The sequence below is a fragment of the Rhinoraja longicauda genome, chromosome 16 (genome assembly GCF_053455715.1).
Source record: "Rhinoraja longicauda isolate Sanriku21f chromosome 16, sRhiLon1.1, whole genome shotgun sequence".
NCBI classification, from domain to species: domain Eukaryota; kingdom Metazoa; phylum Chordata; class Chondrichthyes; order Rajiformes; family Arhynchobatidae; genus Rhinoraja; species Rhinoraja longicauda.
The window spans coordinates 39,303,112-39,324,674 of NC_135968.1; the positions used below are offsets into that span (position 1 = coordinate 39,303,112).

General features: G+C 41.2%; 1 protein-coding gene across 15 annotated transcripts in view; it reads left to right on the top strand.

Annotated features, from left to right (window-relative positions):
• Positions 1-815: 815 nt before the first annotated feature.
• Positions 816-21,563, top strand: part of jakmip3 (Janus kinase and microtubule interacting protein 3) — a 316,671-nt gene continuing 295,923 nt past the window's right edge. For 14 of the 15 annotated variants that reach the window (XM_078413662.1, XM_078413661.1, XM_078413664.1 and 11 more), the window contains exon 1: positions 816-974. The gene's annotated coding sequence lies outside the window, so the exon portion shown is untranslated. Of the gene's footprint in view, positions 975-1,197; positions 1,293-21,563 lie in introns of those variants that run through there. The other variant, XM_078413663.1, reaches the window with a different exon arrangement.

The following is a 21,563-nucleotide window of genomic DNA, read 5'->3' on the forward strand; positions in this document are numbered from 1 at the left end:
ATGTCTGTTGTGTGTAATCAGATACTGTTGACTCGGGTCTGCATAAAATAAATTCATGCTGGCTAACACCCTACAATTTTGACATGAAGATGTATACGATGATTACTTGTTGGTAACATTACATTGTATGTGGTAGATGTAATAACTTTACCTTGGTAAGGTTGATATTGAAGATTTGTTTTAAGAATCTTTTCAGTGCAACAGTAAAGTTCACATCAATTCCTGGCCGATCAAATTCTGATTTACATCACTTTGGAATCAATTTGTATAATTTTCACTTAATTAACCAATTACATAGTGAATGTTTGTAATTGCACTGTTATCGCAGATGACCTGTCTGTACCCCTATCTAGCAGGATTATGTATGTAAGCATCTTGAAGTCATGTTCAACATGATAAATGTGCTGTAGCTATTCTAAAAATGAATGCAGGCAATCACTGCTGCACACTGCAGCATACCGCTATTGTGCATTTATATTATTCTGCCTCAGAAAAGATAATATTGTGTGAATGAAAAGCTGCTGGAATGCCATGGTAACCTTTTTTTTTTCTTTTTCACTGTGCTCTCAAGTAGATCAAATGCCTTAATATTGAAGGATCCTGGGATGAATTTTGACTGAAAATTGTAAGTTTAAATTCTCTGCTTTAATCTATTACAGGTGTTCGCTGAGGTTCTTGTTTGACTGGTGACAGACTAATAAGAGCTATACCATTCAGACTGTAAATTAGAGAAGGGATGGTATGGGTTGGCTTTTATTACTGATCTCCTTTAATGACGTGCCTACACTCGGTATACGATCTGCAGTGACACTGCAATGGCTGAGGGGCGGCTGTTGGCAGCTTGGAATGAGCTCATTCTCCCAGGAGGGAGCAAGGCTCAGAGTGAATCGTTGAGAAGCTGCAGCTCGTTTGTGAAATACGTCCTCAGTCCCTCTTTGCTGGCCCGATTCTTCACTTGGGGGGCTGTGCACATGGTAAGCAGCTATCTTGTTTGATTCATTTCAAATTATGCACAAAGTGCTTTTTGATGAATCATTGATGCTCCAGTATTTCATTTTATTGGAGAGGCTGAGGGCCTGAATTAAATTCTACAACATCCAAACAGATTATTCTGCCTGGATAATGCTGTCCTTCATGGATGCCAAAATACCTTTAAATGAATTTGTGCAAAAAACAGCTCACAGTTTGGGAGGATAATTGGTGATGCAGACAGCAAAAGGCACCTCCTCAATGTGAGAGCTACTGCCTTGTACAGCAGTCTGGGCACTGCACTTTGGAACATGCATTTTAAGGTTAGTGATTTTATTCTGTCTGAAGATGTTTCACCTTGCATACTGTGGGCTTATGTTATATATCTGATGCACTATCTTGTTTGGGTTCAAATAAGCTGCAGTACCTTGAAGGAAAGCCGAAGAAGAATTAGGCTTATTTAATATCAATATCATAAAAAAAGAGAGCAACTGGAGTGATTATTTTTTATCAACATTTGATTTCTTAACAGATAATACATTTGATAGATGCTCTTCAGTTTTTATCACCTAAGCTGTCTCAGTGCTGATAAATTTGCATGTTAATAATGACACGACTGTCTGGGTTCTTGCTTAGCAACCTTAAAAATCCGATTGACAAGGAAGATTCTATTTCGATGCAGGTATAAATGTAATTTAATCTCACTAAAGTCAGTGTCTCGGTTGATGGGAAGACCTTAAGTCTGTTCACCGTTTAAAATGCAGATGGTAGCTTTTGGTTATGGGACATTTGTGATTTGAGAGACAGCTCAAAGCTGTCACGGTTCATTGGTATATGGTTATCCATCTATTATCAATTAAGGTAATAATAGTGTTTTATTTCCTAATTCTAATTTGAATGGATATTTATTGTTAGTATTCCAGTTTGGATTTTGCAGGGGCCAAGCAGAATGTCGTGCCCTCTTTCACTCTTGTTTTTGATTAAATCTGCTGAGATCATTTTTTAAATTCATTGACACTAACTAAAAAGACATTGATAAAAACCCAATTTATTTTACGCCTGAACAGGCGAGACGAATTGTGCGTTAAAATGTGTCTGTATATCGTGTGGTAATATCGGTTGCATTGGGAAATCCAGCTCGATTCTCTGTAAAATGTTAACTTTAGTGAAAGCAGATGGTAGGTGTCTAGCCCAGAGATGAAGTTGGGGAGGGTGGATTGTGAGACTTATAGATTCCGTGGATGGCCTTGCATTGTAGCAGGCATCAATTCTACAGAATAATGCTGTCAAGTGATGAAGAATAGGATTACTGCACCACCTCTATAATGCTCTTTGGTATCAGAGCCTTCAAAGAGTTGTAATTGTGAGTCTTAAGAAGTTATTAATGTTCAATGCAGGACATTGAACAAAACAAATCAAAGTTAACAGCAGGAAGCGCTGAATAAGAATTGATACCCAGCAAGTTTGGTATGCTATTAAAAATGCTGAATTCCAGGAAAGCTGAATAGTAGCACCATAGCTGCCAGCACGATATGGCATCTAATCAACAGTGCAGGCCGAGAAAAAAGCGAACAGGTCACAGAGGAGACAATAGTTTGTATTTGTATTTGTAACTTTCATATTTTCCATATTATGGTCCCAATATTGGGGGAGTCCAGAAACAGGGGCCACAGTTTAAGAATAAGGGGTAGGCCATTTAGAATGGAGATGAGGAAAAACTTTTTTACTCAGAGAGTTGTAAATCTGTGGAATTCTCTGCCTCAGAAGGCAGTGGAGGCCAATTCTATGGATGCTTTCAAGAGAGTTAGATAGAGCTCTTAATGATAGCGGAGTCAAGGGGGTATGGGGTACTGATTGTGGATGATCAGCCATTATCACATTGAATGGTGGTGCTGGCTCGAAGGGCCGAACGGCTTACTCCTGCACCTATTGTCTATTGTCTATAAATCCCACCCCCAGCACATTTTAATTGTTTAATGTTTTTTGTATTCCATAGTGACAGCACTGGAATTAATGTAATGCAATAATAAAATGCAACAGAAATAAAGAGGCAAAAATTGCTGTAAATAGAACAATACCAAGTACAAGTTCGGTGGAGGAAACCATCGTCCTGGGCCCGCCTGCACATTGGCTTTTTATGTAGTAACATTTTAATTCAGTAAGTTCCGCTCTAACACTACAGGCAAAGCATTGCTCAACACCAATATGTCCACTGAACAATGCTGTCATGACTGACCTTCCATGTTTTTTGAAATTCTCCAAATTTAAGTTACCTTTACTTAGATTTTTGAAGGTCACATGCTGATCAGTGACAGAATGTGATCTTTGGAAGTCTGCTTATGTGAACATATCTGAATTATCACATTTTACAGATCGTTACAAAGGTTGTCATTTCTATGGTGAAGATTGCACAATAAAACAGGTGACAGAGATCCTGTAAAATTTTAAACCACTGAATTTCAGGACGAAATAAACAAATGTTTGTTATAATCTAAGTTTGATCCCTGTTTGGGAGAGCAAATACAGATTATGTGACTTATAGACTTCTGTTTCTTAAACAATCTTCAGTATTAGAAATGCATATTACAAACATTTTCACAGGAGTTGGCCACAATATCTATATAATTAATCACAGAAAATGTAACCACTTTATTGAAAGAATACTGTCAAGTATACTTATAATATTTTTAATATTGCAACATTTATGAATTATGGTTGAATAAATGTGCCCCTGTTTTAAAATAACATTAAAGTTTATTGCTTCAATTCAAATTGATAATGTTTCTCCAATAATGTCAAGGGCAAAATAGATGATCTAGGTATTTTTGGTACAAAACCACATGTATGCAAATGTATGCACATTTGTGCACACGCAACAGAAACCTATTTCAAAAAACTTAAATTGACCTAAGGTCACAAGCACTTATGATTGCAATAGCTTAATGCAAACAGACATACTCATGCCAATACCATAATTTCTGCAAAAAAATGTAGTAATCTCACTATCTCCTAAATCCAATACTCTCTGGAACTGTTGAAGATGACATTTCAAACTTTGCAAGTTTGAGAAAATATAACCCTTGAGGCATTTGGAAATTGAGTGCCAATGAGGGTCGAAGATGACTAATTACCTTTCCATTATTGGCTAAATAATGGCAGGACATTCAGCCTACAAGAACTGAATGTATTTCCAGGAGGATTGTTCTGGATAACATTGTGAAAAGATTTAAGGTTTGATCATGACAATAATGATTTTAAAATGTTCACTAAATGATTTTAAATGCACACTCAAGGAGGGGAAGTTTGCCAAAATAAAAAGGGAATGTGGAGGATGGGATGAGTCAGGCAAAATTCTGAATGCTGTATTGATTGGATCTTGAGATTACTGCAAAGGATTTGGAAAAGTTAGTACAGGGGCATGCAAGCTCATGAAGATGTGCAACATCAGGCTGAGTTGTTATCTCAGGAGAGAGATGGAATCAAGGACTGAAATATGGAAGCTACAGGCAGAGCCAATCATGGCCTTGGATCTGCCAGTGGTGAGGTATAGCAAGTTTTAACTCATTCAATACTTGATAATAAAAAAGGCAATTGAATGTCAGATAGACAGTTGTTGAATCAAGATATGATCAAGGAGATGGCGAAGGAGAAGGCTGATTCTTTGAGAATGTAAGAATATGTAAGTTATCAATTGTAGGAAGTCAGTAAGAATTGAATGATGTGAGTTAACTGCCAGGGCAGTATTTCATTGGCAAAAGCTTCATCATAGCATCATATAACATGAAAACAGATTTCTTGGCCCACAATATTGATCAGTGGGCTTCCGTCTGTATTAATTACATCTTCCGGCACTTGGCACTCAGTTCTCTCTGCCAAGGCAATTGAAATGCTTATCTAGATACTTTGTAAATGCTATTGCTGCATTGGCTTCCACCTCTGTGTCAGGCAGTACACTCTGGGTCCTCCCCACTTCCGGGGTGAAAAAAGATCCTCTCAGATCCCCTCTAAATCTTTTCTCCCTTATTCTAATTCTATGTCCTCTAATTTTATCTATCTTTGATATGGGGAGAAATAGAATCATAATGTCATACAGCATGGAAACAGGCCGTTCGGCCCAACTTGCCCACATGGCCAACATGTCCCAGCTACACTAGTCCCACCTGCCCGCGTTTGGCCCATATCCCTCTAAACCTGCAGTCTAGCCTGTCTACACCCATTATAATTTTATATACATAGGAAAGAACTAGAATTGCTGGTTTAAATCCAAGGTAGACACTAAATTCTGGGGTAACTCAGCGGGACAGGCAGCATCTCTGGAGAGAAGGAATGGGACGATGTTTCGGGTTGAGACCCTTCTTCAGACTTGTTTCAGGTCGAAACCCTTCAGACAAGAAGGATTTCGACCCAAAACGTCACTCATTCCTTCTCTTCAGAGATGCTGCCTGTCCCGCTGAGTTACTCCAGCATTTTGTGTCTACCTATCATTTTATATACCCCTATCATGTCCTCTTTTAATTGATCCACTTCAGGGAAATCCAGACTTAGCCTCCCCAGTCACTTCTCATAACTGAAATGGTCTGTTCCAAGCAACATCCTAGTGATTTTTTCCCCCATTTTTTATGATCCATTATTTCTGCCTACACCTGTCTCACTAAAATCATTTCCACGTACCTCGACCATCCTAAGCACCCCCCTATCCAATCCCTCCCGGCCTATGTCCAAGATACCTCACATGCCCTTCGTCTCATCAATGACTTCTGTTTTTCAGGCTCTTGTTCCCTCGGCTGTACGATGGACATTAGGTCACTTCACTTTTATCCCCGCCAGGATGGCCTTAAAGACCTTTGTTTCTTCCTCGACCGCAGAACCAGCCAACTTCCCTCCACTAGCGCTCTCCTCCGCCTAGCAGAGCAGGTCCTCATTCTCAACAACTTCTCCTTCTACGTCTTGCACTTCCTCCAAGTCCAAGGCATAGCCATGGGCACTCGCAAGGGCCCCAGCTATGCCTGCCTCTTTGTAGGGTACGTTGAACAATCCCTGTTCCAGGCATATCACTGGCCCTATCCCTGAACTCTATCTCTGCTACATTGACGACTGCATCGGTGCTACCTCCTGTCCCATGCAGAACTCATCGACTTCATTAACTTCACCACCAATTTCCATCCTGCACTCAAATTCATTTGGACCATCTCTGACACCTCCCTCCCCTTTCTTGATCTCACCGTTTCCATCACAGGACATAGAACATCAACTGACATCTATTACAAACCCACTGACTCCCGGCTATCTAGACTACTCTTCTTCCCACCCTGCCTCCTGCAAAGACTCTATCCCCTACTCCCAAAATCCTCCGTCTCCGTCATATCTCCGCCCAAGATGAGGTGTTCCAAACCCGGACATTGGACATATCCTCATTCTTCAGGGAACAGGGGTTCCTCGCCTCTATCATAGATAAGGCCCTCACACATGTCTCCTTGGTACCCCGCAGCTCTGCTCTTGCTCCCCCTCCTCCCACTCGCCCTCGTCCTCACCTTTCACCCCATCAACCAACACATACAGCACATAATTCTCCGACATTTTCCCAAGCTCCAAAGGGATCCCACCTCTAGTCACATCTTCCCAACTTCATCCCTTTCCGCATTCCACAGAGATCGTTCCCTCCACAACTCCCTGGTTCACTCATCCCTTCCCACCCAAACCACCCCCTCCACCAAGTACTTTCCCCTGCAACCGCAGGCGATGTAACACCAGTCCCTATACCTCCTCCCTTGACTCCATCCAGGGACACGAACAGTCCTTTCAGGTGAGGCAGAGGTTTCCTTGCACTTCCTCCAACCTCATCTACGGTATCCTCTGTACTAGCTGTGGACTCTTATATGTTGGCAAGACCAAGCGCAGACTTGGCGATTGGTTTACTGAACACCTTTGTTTAGTTTGCCTTGGCCTACGTGATCTCCCAGTTTCCAAACACTTTAACTCGCCTTCCCATTCCCATACTGACCTTTCTGTCCTGGGCCTCTTCCACTGTCAGAGTGAAGCCAAATGCAAATTGGAGGAACAGCACCTCATATTTCACTTGGACAGCCTACAACCCAGTGGTATGAGTATTGATTTCTCTAATTTCAAGTAAGCCATGCTTTCCCCCTCTCTCCGTTCCACACCCACACTAGTATTCCTACTTGTTTCACTGTTGTCTTGCTTAATTTAATTGTATCTACTCGTTATCACCTTTTTCAGAGCCAACAATACACCATTGTGGGCACCACCTTTCCTTGATCATCGTTACTGGTTTTGATTTGTTCTTTTCATATCTTTCATTCATTCGTTCTTTGTACCTTTTCATATCTCTAGTTTCACACTCCCTTGACTCTCAGTCTGAAGAAAGGGCTCGACCCAAACTGCCACCTATTCATTTTCTCCAGAGATTATACCTGACCCGTTGTGTTACTCCAGCATTTTGTGTCTATCATCCTGGTGAATCTCCCCTGCATCCTCTCCAGTGTAATCACATCTTCCCTGTAATGTGGTGACCAGAACTGCTTCTGCTCAGAGCTAGGACTGCTGTGATTGCCAATCCTAAAGGTGGAACTGAACTGTGCCTTTGTGAATGAATATTTAACAAAGTAAGCAAACATGTAGCCAAGGAGGCTGAGCTATGTGAATTAAACATGTGGAGACAACAAAAATATATGGTGGGTTGCAAAGGAAAATTGACGAAGGAATATGGTAGATACATTATCGAGCATAATGCAGTCCTGTCTAGAATGCGTGAAATTAGTGAGAGGAGACGTGGAAATGGGTAGAGTTATGAGGAACTGATTATTACCAAAGTAAGATTTAGAGTTTTCGGATTATCCTGAAGTAATGAGTGAGCATTGCCAGAGAGAGAGAGAGAGAGTTGGCGTAAAGATTGTACTCATTTAACAAAATTGATGCTGTGGTATTCTTTGTATTTTGAACGAGCAACTTTCAGCTTGACATTAGTTATGGAGCAGAAACACGTTATTAAATTGCCGTGCATGGAGTGAAGCTCAAATCATTTATCAATAAATCTTCACCTAGTCCACATGTGGAGGAATTGGCAGAATGGTTCATCTTTGCATTATAAAACTATTGATTTCAAACGAATGGATGTCAACAGAATTGAGTGGGTGGAGAATGTACCCAGCATGTATTATTGCCTCAAACTACCATCATAGTTTTCATTTTGTGAATAAACAAGGTTAATTGGCATTGCAATAACAAGTTTTATACTATCAAAGGTGTATTTATTTTATTGAGTGCCAGCTTTAACATTTGGTCACAGTTGTAAATTGAGCTGAGTCTGAAACTTCAATAGGTTCTTAAAAAATAATAAAGAGATTGAGAATGAGTAGAACAGTTGAATGGTATAAACTAACCAGCAGGTTTTAGCAGTTTGGAACTCCTGCCATAATTTCTTCTGTCCACGTATTTCTGGGCCATAAATACAGTAATATTTGCCATGTGTAATTTCCCAGCAAGATCTGCACTAATGCGTGGAAAGTAATTCAGGTTGTGTAGGAAGGAACTGCAGATGCTGGTTTAAACCGAAGATAAATGCAAAAGGCTGGAGTAACTCAGCGGGTCAGACAGCATCTCTGGAAAAAAAGAATAGGTGACATTTCGGGTCGAGACCCTTCTTCAGTCTGAGAGTCAGGGGAGTCGGGGAAAGGGAAATGAGAGATATATAGACGGTGATACAGAGAGAAATAGAACAAATGAATGAAAGATATGCAAAAAAGTAACGATGATAAAGGAAACAGGCCATTGTTAGCTGTGGGTTAGGTAAAAACAAGTTACAGACAATGGGACTCAACAAGACGATTTTGAAGCTGGTAAAACTTGGGTGGGGAGGGATGGAGAGCGAGAATGCAAGGGTTACTTGAAGATAGAGAAATCAATATATCCTCCCCCACCCATGTCGTTAGCAGTTGTGAATGAAAACTAGAAATGGAGCAACACCAGAATGTGAATGAAAACTAGAAATGGAGCAATTTGTTTCTGTAATGCCTTATTATCATCCTTTTGATCTAATAAGCTTGTTATGTTGGGCAAGCTTAACCAAAGTTGTAGAGTATGGGCAATGTACAAGGATCTTAATTGTTGCACTCAATAACTCACAATGTTCTTTTGCCCGAAAGACAATATTCATGCAAAACTGGAATTATTTGTTCAAATGCAATGTTGTTTTATTCTCTCTGGAACATAGTTCCTCAATTCTGTCCTAACCTATTCCCTCTATCAAATTGACATGGTTAAAAAATACTTAGTCCCCATTGTGGCCATATGACTGCAGTGCATCGCCCAGAAGGCCCAAACTCTGGGAAGAGAGACTAGAGAAATCTCCGGAAGACACTCACATGGCAATCGATCCCTCTGAGAAACTCCCACCAGGTTCCGACCAACCGTGGATAACCTGGCGCCGTCTCAACAGACTGTGGACAGGCGTGGGGAGGAGCAAATCGAACACGCTGAAGTGGGGATACACTGAAGATGGGGCAGACTGCGAGTGTGGACGGGGCCTCCAGACTATGGAACATCTCCTGAGCTGTGACATACTGCACGACACATGCACTGTAAAGGATCTTGCAGTGGCCAATGACATGGCACTAAACTTTGCTCACTATTGGCAAACAGCTGTGTGATGACACGAATAAATAAATAAATTGTGGCCATGCAGCACAGATATCTGGAACAAGGCATCTAAGGTCCCAATATGGATTTCTAACTGAAGGTTTAACATCGAGCAAAGGAAATAAAGTTAGTGTCCAGAGCCCACAGCAGAATCAGGAATCTATTTGCAAATGCAAATAAGGAGAACACACTTGTCTGAAGGCCCCACGTTGATATCGTTTTGGATGAATGCAGTTTGCATCAATGCTGTCTGTGCTCAGTAAAACCAGATTTTGGAATACAGAATTTAGTTTTACATGTGAAGACTGGATGAACGCAGATTCCTGCAGGCCCAAAACCAAACTCGGTATCCTAATCATAAACCTTGTGGGAACAAGAAGATTCAGTTTCTGCCTAAGTCCAGATCCAAGGCTTTCAAGAACGATGATCCCATTCTGTTCTAGAAGACCAATAGAAGACCAATTACATCTCTGCGAGGCTATTAGAATGCCACTAGTGAAATCTAGAATAAGCTAGAGGCTCAATTTATTCAAGAGGAGGCCAGGCATCTATGACAGAGCCTTGAATAGCATCACTGGCTATTAGCCAAAATCAAGAGCAATCTTTGACAATGATGCATGTCTACAGATTAGCTCAGTGGCTTTTGTACCCATTCTGAACAGGCTAACGAAGATCTAGCTAGGTGCATCCCCATTCCCTGTTAGCTCTTCTTCATACATTTCAAGGGCAGTTGTTAGACCTGCTTTCACAAGGATAAACACAAAATGCTGGAGCAACTCAGGCAGCATCTCTGGAGAGAAGGAATGGGGGATGTTTCGGTTCGAGACCCTCACAAGGATAAACTTTGTTTCGTTTAGTTTCAAGATACAGTGTGGAAAAAGGTCGTTTGGCTCACTGAGTTCACCCGACGATCATCCATACACACGGCGAAAAAATTTCATAAGCCAATTAACCAACAAACCTGCATGTCTTTGATATGTGGGAGGAAACAGGGACATACGGAGAAAACCCATCCATTCACAGGGAGAACGTGCAAACTCCGCAAGTCAGCACCCGTAGTCAGGATTGAACCCGGGTCTCTGGCGCTGTAAGGCAGCAACTCTACCGCTGCACCACTGTGATGGCAGCAACTCTACCACTGCACAAAGTGATGGAAAGCAGCCAGCCCAAATGGGTTCTGAAATCATGTCAATCAACTGGCCACAGTCTTCACTGACATCTTCAATTTCTTAGTTCAACAGTCTACTATTTCCATTTGCTTCAAAGAAATCTCCATCATTCCATTCCCCGACAAAAATAATCTGTCTCATTTTACCACTGCCCAGTGCTTTGAAATTCTGGTAATGGCCCACATCTGCACTCTTCTTCTGCACAATTCTTGCAATCTGCATGCAGGAGAAATAGGTCTATGGAGGACGCCACCCCTCCTACGCTTCAGTCAGCTCTGGATCACCTTAATAAGCAGGACGTCAGGATGCTGTTCCTTGACTACGGCTCCATGTTCAACATCATAATAATAGATAAGCTCATCCATAAATTTCTGGACCTTGGCCTTTAGGCCTACATCTGCATCTGACTCCCAGACCAGCAGACTTCAGTCAGTTAGAAATGGTTGTGGTGCTTCCTTCACCCTGATCCTCAACACTGGTGCCCCTCAGGGTTTTGTGCTCAATGCCCCTTGGGGTTTTGCTCTATTCCCTGTACACCTTTAATTGTGTGGCCAAGTACAATGCCAACATGATCTTTCATTCCCAACAATTCCACTGTCGTCAGCCGGATCAACACCAATGATGAGATGAAGTAAAGCAAAGGGGTTCAAGAAACTTGTGTCATGGTCTCAGGACAGCAACCCAGCGCTTAATATTGGCAAGATAAAAGAGTTGGTTGTCGACCTAATGAAGCGAATTGATGAACTCAACCCTATCTTCATCAACAAAGCTGCCATACAATAACTTTAATTTCCAAGGTATCCATATCACTAGGAGCCTCACCTGGCCCCATCACACTGATGCGATGATCAAGAAAGCACATCAAAGTATTTGGCAAGTCTATGACATGCCAAGTCTATGGCAACCTATCTCTATCTCTAAGATCTGAACTTTTTAGTTCATTGGTGCATTGCAATAACAAGTGGAAAAATCATTTTGAAAAACACAAGTAAGTTATAGAAAGGAGGAAATTAATATAAAAAGTATAATGAGGCTTCTTGGTTGGCATGGACAAGTTGAGCCGAAAGTCTTGTTTCCATTCTGTACGACTCTAAGCTCGAATGTACACCATTCTCAGAATTCTAGAACACGTCATCATCAGATGGGACATGCATTGCCTATTCTAACTCTAAAGTAAACATTGAGTTTCTGAATTTGAGTGGTATGATGGATATTTACTTTTGATCGCTAGTTATTGAAAGGAACCAGAATGATTCAATCTTTTGATGTTGAATAAACTGAGGGTGATCATTTTTGGGCAATTAATATAAAATACCAGTGAGATGTAAATAATTGTTCGACCAATGTTAATTAATTACACAAAAAAGTATTTTTTCCAAATTGATTGTGTACAGAGCAACAAACATAAACCATGATAGATTAAAAGACTTTAATTCTCCTTCCCATTCCCACACTGACCTTTCTGTTCTCAGTCCATTGGCAGAGTGAAGCTAAACGCAAATTAGAGGAACAGCATCTCATATTCCGCTTAGGCAGCTTACAGCCCAGTGGTATGAAGAGTGATTTCTCTAACTTCAAGTAACCCCGGCATTCTCTCTATCCCTCCCCCACTCGAGTCGCACTAACGTCTCATTTTCACCCAACGAACAGCTCACAATGGCCTGTTTCCTTTATCATCATTACTTTTTTGCATATTTTTCATTCACTGTTCTTTATCTCTCTACATCATCATCAATATCTCTTGTTTCCCTTATCCCTAACCAGTCTTATCCCTCACCAATTCCTTCTTTCCAGGGATGCTGCCTGTCCCGCTGAGTTACTCCAGCTTTTTGTGTCTATCTTCAGTTTAAACCAGCATCTGCAATTCCTTCTTACACAGCATAGTTTTAAGGTGAGAGATATGAGAGTTGTAGGTCATCTTAAGGGATAGATATTTTTAAACAATGGTTGGTTGACATCTGGAATGTACTGCGGAGCAAGTGGTGGAAATGTATACAATTATATCATTTAAGCATTCAGATAGACACATGAACAGACAAGGCAGAGAACGATATTGTGCGAATGTGAACATGTGGGATTAGTGTAAATGGACAAAAAGGTTTTGATGTATTTGGTAAACTGAAGGATACATATCTGTATTGCACAACGTTATGACTCCATGACTATGACAGTTTAATGTAGATAAGTGTGAGGTTATTCACTTTGGAAGTAAGAATAGAAAGGCAGATTATTATCTGAATGGTGTCAAGTTTGGAGGAGGGGGAGTTCAACGAGATCTGGGTGTCCTAGTGCATCAGTCAATGAAAGGAAGCATGCAGGTTCAGCAGGCAGTGAAGAAAGCCAATGGAATGTTGGCCTTCGTAACAAGAGGAGTTGAGTATAGGAGCAAAGAGGTCCTTCTACAGTTGTACCTGGCCCTGGTGAGACCGCACCTGGAGTACTGTGTGCAGTTTTGGTCTCCAAATTTGAGGAAGGATATTCTTGCTATGGAGGGCGTGCAGCGTAGGTTCACTAGATTAATTCCCGGAATGGCGGGACTGTCGTATGTTGAAAGGCTGGAGCGATTGGGCTTGTATACACTGGAATTTAGAAGGATGAGGGGGGATCTTATTGAAACATATAAGATAATTAGGGGATTGGACACATTAGAGGCAGATAACATGTTCCCAATGTTGGGGGAGTCCAGAACAAGGGGCCACAGTTTGAGAATAAGGGGTAGGCCATTTAGAACGGAGATGAGGAAGAACTTTTTCAGTCAGAGGGTGGTGAAGGTGTGGAATTCTCTGCCTCAGAAGGCAGTGGAGGCCAGTTCGTTGGATGCTTTCAAGAGAGAGCTGGATAGAGCTCTTAAGGATAGCGGAGTGAGGGGGTATGGGGAGAAGGCAGGAACGGGGTACTGATTGATAGTGATCAGCCATGATCGCATTGAATGGCGGTGCTGGCTCGAAGGGCTGAATGGCCTACTCCTGCACCTATTGTCTATTGTCTATTGACACCATAGTGTAGCACATCAATTTTTTGTAACCTTTTATCGAGGAAAATTTTCAAAGCACCTAACTTATTTTTAAAGTACAATCACTATTTCTCATTAAAAAATTGCTATTTTATGGCATATTTCCACAAGAGGCGTGTAGTCTCTCTTTGCTGTTCATTTCAATGGTCGGAGCCGCTTTGATTCCAAAAACCATTAAGTAAAAATGTCACCTGAAGGGCAACATTTTTGACCATGTGGCACTCTCGCAGAATCATGTGAGAGTATCAGCTTACAAGATGCTCTGCTGCCAAAAATAAATTCTCCAATGCATTATATTTTCAACATGTTGGTTATTACGAGTTCAGCAGTTGATGAATTTATTATCACGAAGATGGAAAGTTTCTTAAGCAAATGGTTATTAGCTCAGATTTCTTCCAGTTTAGCATCCTGCAAGGTGCAAATAGCTAAAGAAACACCAGCATAAATTCTATGACAATTATTCTTTATTTCTTGTCATATTCAACTATGAACATTGTTAAAATGTGGTCATTCATTCAAATTTGACAACAAAAAAAAAATCAGATTTTCTTGTATTTTGCAAAATCTCCTTTTAGTTACTGCCTTCTTCTTTTGTATATCAACTACAACAATTAAAAGTGGCAATTGGTGCTTCAGAGTACCATAGTTGATGCTTTGCTGCAAAGTAAAGCAGCTCCCACCCCAGTTACTGCCAGTTACTGCCAGCTCTTTGTCAGTAAAAGGGTAGAATGCGCAAAAGTTCCTCCAAAAACCTCCTTGAGCTTTTTCTAACTCACAAGATTAACCTCAGTGGAAATCGACAACATTTTGTGCAATCTTCGCTGAAGCCATAGACAGAGAATGGAAGGAATCATTGCTTATTAATCTTTAATTCCATTTTTGTTGAGCAACGTAACACTGTCACATCTGAGCTTTTAAATTAAAATAATTTATTCCCTTTTTTATGGTTGGAGGGTGAATCTGGGGATCACCTGCATTATTGCCTGGTGAATACTAGTCTTATTCGCTCTTAAAACAAGTGTTTCACAAGAATCATTCAAGGGTCATCCATGGGGTGTTAGTCCAGCAATTTCCTGGTCATCCTCAGTACTGATTTGTCTTTAAAAAGTTCCAAATTATTAACTGAATTTAAATTCAGTGGTATTTGAATTTTGCTCCCTGGATTATTGGACAAACAATTTAATGTTGGTGTCACCACCAGACTCATAGCAGCCACTGATTTACATTTGTTTTCTTTCCAAGGTGAGTCATGCTGGCCACGCCAGCATTTACTGCATGTCCCTAGTGTTCCTTGAGAAGGTGGTTAATGTACCTTCTCAGTGCTACTAAATAGTGTGCTCAGCTTTTTGACTCAATGACATTTACATCACATGTTTATGTGGCACTTTTAACACATTCGAGTGACCTAGGCACTTCAGGAAAGCACTAGTAAACAAAAAAATGATGCAAGTCACAAAAGAGATATTAGGGCAGATGACTAAATGCTTAGTCAAGGAAGAAGGTTCAAAAGTAATATTTTAAACCTCGGAAAAGAGGTAGAGAGAGGCAATGAGAATTAGGAAGGGAAATCCAGAGGCAAGGGCCTTGGCAGTTGAACACCATCACATAGTGGAGCGATGAAGTTCACAAACGATTGTAAAGACCAGAATGATCTCAGAGCGTTAAAGGCCTTGAAGAGATTATGGAGATAAGGAGGGAAGAGATGATTTAGTGATAAGGAATTAAGCAAACATGTACCATTGCTGGAGGGAATGAATAATTAAGATGGTGGATCGGATGCCGGTCAGCTTTGTCCTGCATCATGTTGAGCAAATGGTGTCTCGCAGATTTGCACTCATCTATCCAAAGAATTATATTTCATTGTACATTCGCTGTGCCTTGTTGGTGAGGATCATTCTCTGGGGAGTCAAGCTATTTGCTTCAGTGTCCAAAGTGACCCTTCAAGACCCAGAGCATTTTAAAGCAGGTTGTTTGGTGATAAATGCCACTGTAAACCTAGATACACCTCTATCTTTTCTCTGATGACTGTCCACTGAATGCGTGGAAAATGGGTGAAATGGATTTGTTCTACATTTTTGCAAGAGTAACATACAGGGACAATTTTCCAACTTGTTGAGTGTTGCAGTTGTTCCTAAATGGCTTATGCAGAGGTCCAGATCATTCTAAGCTTTGGCAGTGAAAGTGGGATGCTCTTTTTAATTGTGTAATCCTGCATATCCAGTCTTTTCGTGATAATATGTGGAGTGAGCAGAGGACTGGCTTCTGTGATGATGATAACTTCAGGAGGAGACCAAGATGGAACAGCCTCGTGAAATCTTTGTCTGAAGATGGTCGCTCAACATTGTTCCTCTGAGTGCTATTAAAAATGGAATACTGTTGATACTTTTGAAAGTAGGTGATAAACAGCAGATTTCCTTGCCCATATCATATCATATCATATCATATATATACAGCCGGAAACAGGCCTTTTCGGCCCTCCAAGTCCGTGCCGCCCAGCGATCCCCGCACATTAACACTATCCTACACCCACTAATTGTCCTACACCCACTAGGGACAATTTTTACATTTACTCAGCCAATTAACCTACATACCTGTACGTCATGTCCATGTTTCAAAAGATACTATAATGCCTAAAACAATGTTTGAGGACGCCAAGGGCCAAATTATTTACTACTGTGCTGCTATCTGGAATATATTTGTCCAGGTCAAAGCCAAGAATATAAGAAGGGGTGTGGGTCATTGCCTGTTTTAGTAATATTTATGGAGATAGTGATGGAACATTTCACATTCTGGAACAAATAGCCTGATTCAATCTTTTTAGTTTAGTTTTAGTTTAGTTTAGCGATACAGCATGGGAACAGGCCTTTCGGCCCACTGAGACCGCACCGATCAGTGATCCCCGTACATTAACACTATCCTACACGCACTTGGGAGAATTTACATTTATGCCAAGCCAATGAACATACAAACCTGTACGTCTTTGGAGTGTGGGAGGAAACCGAAGATCTCGGAGAAAACCCACGCAGGTCACGGGGAGAACGTACAAACTCCATACAGACGAGCACCAGTACTCAGGATCAAACCCGGGTCTCTGGCACTGTAAGGTAGTAGATCCACTGCTACGCCACCGTGTCACCGAGGTTTGCCATGTTGAGTGTACCTTTAGTTCTGTCTATATCCTGAGCCTTGTTTAATGTTGAATGATTTTCACTTTAACATAATTTTTCTAATGGCACGCGTGGTTGATTGGTTTATTGGGCAACATTAGAGGGTGTTTTAGTATGAAACATCTTGCTCTATAGATCAATCAGGTAAAAAACCCAAAGATTTTTCTTTCCTGAAAGAAAATGAAATAACCTTGTGGTCACCCTTAAGGAAAACATGTGCTTGTTCCACATTTAATTAATTTAACTTAAATTTCCAATTCTGTGGTGGGATTTAAATTCACAACCCAGCAGACTTCTGGATTACCAGGCCAGTAGTATTACCATGTCCGCCCAAATTCGGATATTTATAAATGATTCTTTTAGCTGTTTAAATATGTGATAGAAAATATTGCATTAAAAATGTCGTTGTCATTTTCACTCAAAATCACTACACTACCCTGACAGCAGCTATAACATTTTAAAATAAGAAAATATGGTCCACCAACTAATAGGTCTCAGAAATTATAACGTATATAAAAATGTTGACCATGTTCCCTGGGAGTGCTATATACATTTTGATTACATTTTGCACTGAATAATGCTGCATTAATAAAAGTAAAACACAAAATCATGAGAAGTAATATATTCTTGTGGATTGTATGAACAACAAAGTCCACGACAAGAAATGAATGAGATAATTATCACATGCAATTGACCAGAGGTCTGAAAGCAGAATTCCAATCGTGCATGTACTTTGTGGCTAGACCATCAGGAATCAAATGATCCTTTTAGACTCAGCAAAGAATAGGATATCAAGTAACTCTATTAGAATAAAACAAAGCAACTATGTACAAAAAAGCAGACACCGACCTTTGGTATTTTGATTTTCTCTTCAGAAAAGAAGCTTTTGCATATCAAGAAGCAGGAAATAAAAATAGAAACGAGAAATAACAACTTAATCATTCAGTAAGACATCATGTAGTGTAAGAAAATAACTGCAGATGCTGGTTCAAATCAAAGGTATTTATTTCACAAAATGCTGGAGTAACTCAGCGGGTCAGGCAGCATCTCAGGAGAGAAGGAATGGGTGACGTTTCGGGTCGAGACCCTTCTTCAGACTGATGTCAGGAGGGCGGGACAAAAGAAGGATATAGGTGGAGGCAGAAAGATAGAGGGAGAACTGGGAAGGGGAGGGGAAGAGAGGGACAGAGGAACTATCTAAATTTGGAGAAGTCAATGTTCGTACTGCTGGGCTGCAAGCTGCCCAGGCGAAATATGAGGTGCTGTTCCTCCAATTTCCGGTGGGCCTCACTATGGCACTGGAGGAGGCCCATGACAGAAAGGTCAGACTCGGAGTGGGAGGGGGAGATGAAGTGCTCAGCCACCGGGAGATCAGGTTGGTTAAGGCCCCTCCCCCTTCCCAGTTCTCCCTCTATCTTCCTGTCTCCACCTATATCCTTCCAGTAAGAAATCATGATCATTTGTATATTTACATCACAGTTTCCTTAATTGGACAGGCACATTTAAACTGGGAATGGACATGGTTGAGGAGGTTATGAACAAAAGAAGGAAAGTTTATCTGCAAGTTTTCACTTTTTAATGATATTTTGGTTGATTGTTAACGAGAATTTACAGAACATCCTCATGATTTATTGTCACAGAATTATTACTGATAATTTTGTTTATCTCCAGTGGCACTGAACAGAAATCCTCTTAGCAATTGGCCGCTTGAGGTGGCACAGCAATAGAGTTGCTGCCTTATAGCATTTGCAACGTCGGAGACCTAGGTTCGATCCCGACTACCGGTGCTATCTGCACGGAATTTGTACGTTCTCCCCGTGACCTGCGTGGGTTTTCTCCGAGATCTTCGGTTTCCTCCCACACTCCAAAGATGTATAGGTGTGTAGGTTAATTGGTTTGGTGTATGTGTAAATTGACCCTAGTGTGTGTAGGATAGTGTTAATATGCGGGGATCGCTGGTCGGTGCGGAGTCGGTGGGCCGATGAGCCTGGTTCCACCCTGTATCTCTAAACTAAACTAAACAATTGTAGAGATAAGTTTAGAGATAATTTATCAATTAACCAATTCTACTGAAAGCTGATAGATAAATGCTGCTTGTGCATAATGAATAGAGAGAAAGAAGTTTTAATTTTCATTGGAATTACCCTATTTTCTAAAGGATTATCTTTACAATCGCAATGCATCAAGAACAAAAGACCAAATATTTAATTAAGTTTTCAAGGAATACAATTTGCAAAAGTTGAATACTTTTATTTAGCTGAATGAATATAATAACTGTGTTTATTTTCTGAAATAAACTCAGGACATTAAAGGATGCAAAAGTCTGCAATCCGCATTTGCAAAATTGTTATTAGTCAAGAGAGTCAAGAGTGTTTAATTGTCAAGTGTACTGGAACGGAACAATGAAATTTGTACTTGCAGCACCATAACAGGCTTGTAAACATAGTACTCAATAGATAACATAATAATAAAATAAGCAAAAAAAAAGTTTAATAAACTTTAAAAAACAATATTAGCCCCAAACAAATCAAAAGCCCCAAGTCCCTAGTCGAACCAAGTTCATAGTTCAAAGTTCAGTTGGGAATTGTAGCATTCAATAACCTGATGGTTATTGGAAAGAAGCTATCCCTGAACTTGGAGGTCATGGTTTTCAGACTCCTATACTTTCTTCCCAATGGCTGTAGCAAAATGAGAGTTTAGCCCAGGGTGGTGTGGATACATACAATACAATACAATACAATACAATATATCTTTATTGTCCCTGGGTACAATGAGATTGGGAATGCGCCTCCCATACGATGCAATAATTTAAGTAATTTAGACAACAGCAACCCAACGAAACAATTGTAACAGTTTTAGACAGGGTAAAGTGCAAGTTGATCTATGCGTTGTGACCATCCGGCTCAGCAGGACCGGTTCATTGCAGCTATGGCCCTGGGGATGAAGCTGTTCCTGAGTCTGGAGGTGCAGGCGTAGAATACCTTGTATCGTCTGCCCGATGGAAGGAGTTTGAACAGACTGTTGCAGGGGTATGAAGAGTCTTTGTGGATGCTGGTGCCTTTTCTGAGGCATCGTGTGTTGTAGATGCCCTCCAAGTCTGGTAGCTGTGTTCCGATGATGCTGGGTGCTTTTTAGAGACAGCACCTCCGAAAGATCCCTTTAATGGTGTGGAGGTCAGTCTGTGGTGGACCAGGCAGTGTCCACCACTTTTTGTAATCTCTATTGTTCCTGGTTGTTCGGGTTTCTGAAACAGGCCTTGATACATATAGTTAATATGCTCTCTACCATACACCAGTAGTTCAAGTGAGTATTTGTCGACATACCAAATCTCCTCAATCATCTAAGGAAGTAGAAGTGTTGATGAGCTTACTCTATGATTGCATCATTATGCATGACCCAGCAGAGATTTTCATTGATACGCTTGTGCAGGATCCTCAGCCTTCCTCTTCTAAAGGCAGCAATCAGCTCCTTGGTCTCACTAATCTTGAGAGCAAGCTTGTTGTTATGGCACTATTTAATCCGATGATCACCCTGATCATCTGATTAGATGAGGTGCAGGGCCCAGTTCCCTGGGCCTGATACAGGTTTGGAGGGGATGGGGAGTTGAACGCCAAGCTGTAATTGAGCCGAGCCGATGTGTTTTTATTGCCCAAGTGGTCCAGTGCAGAGTGGAGAGCCAGCAAGATTGCATCCCTTTTTGATCAATTGTGACAGTGGGCAAATTTTATTGGTTCCTGGTTCTTGCTCAAGTAGGAGTTGATATGCACCATAACCAACTTCTCAAAGCACGTTATCACCACAGATGCTATTGCCACGGGTCGGAGGTCATTGAGGCACGTCACCTTGCTCTTCTTGGGCAATGGTATTATTGATACCGTTTTAAAGCAGGTGGGAACCTTAAACCTCAGTAATCAGAGGTTGAAGACGTCTGAAAAACTCCAGCCTGTTGGTCCATGAACATGACCAGGTTTACCATCAGGTCCAGACATCTTCCGAGGGTTCACCCTCATGAAGGATCTTCTGACATTGGCCTCGGTGACTGAAATTACCATACATCCTGGGACTATGGGGCCCGAGAAGGCACACAAGTGTTCTCCCTATCTAAGCGTGCACAGAATGCATTGAACTCACCTGGGAATGATGCCTCGCTGTCGCTTGAGCTGCCACTTGGTTTTGCCTAATAGGACGTGATGGTGTGCAAGCCATGCCACAACTGATAGATGTCTTTCTCATTCTTCAATTTAGAGCAAAAGTCCTTTTTAGCCTCTTTTATTGCCTTATCGAGGTCGTACCTGGGCTTGTTGTATGAATCTGTGAAGTCGGACTTGAATGCCTGAGATGTGGTCCTCAGAAGATTGCGGACCTCCTGGTCCATCCGAGGCTTCTGGTTGGGAACCACCTGGATGATTTTGGAGGGACACACTCCTCCACACATTTCCTTATGAAGTCAGGAACAATCATGGCATATTCGTTTAGGTCCATTACGAAGCTCTTGAACATTGCCTAGTCTACCAGGCGATGATCCAGATGTTCTCCCTTCTGTTTAGTCACTGCCTATATGCATGAAGAAGGAGGACAGCCAGGTGGTCG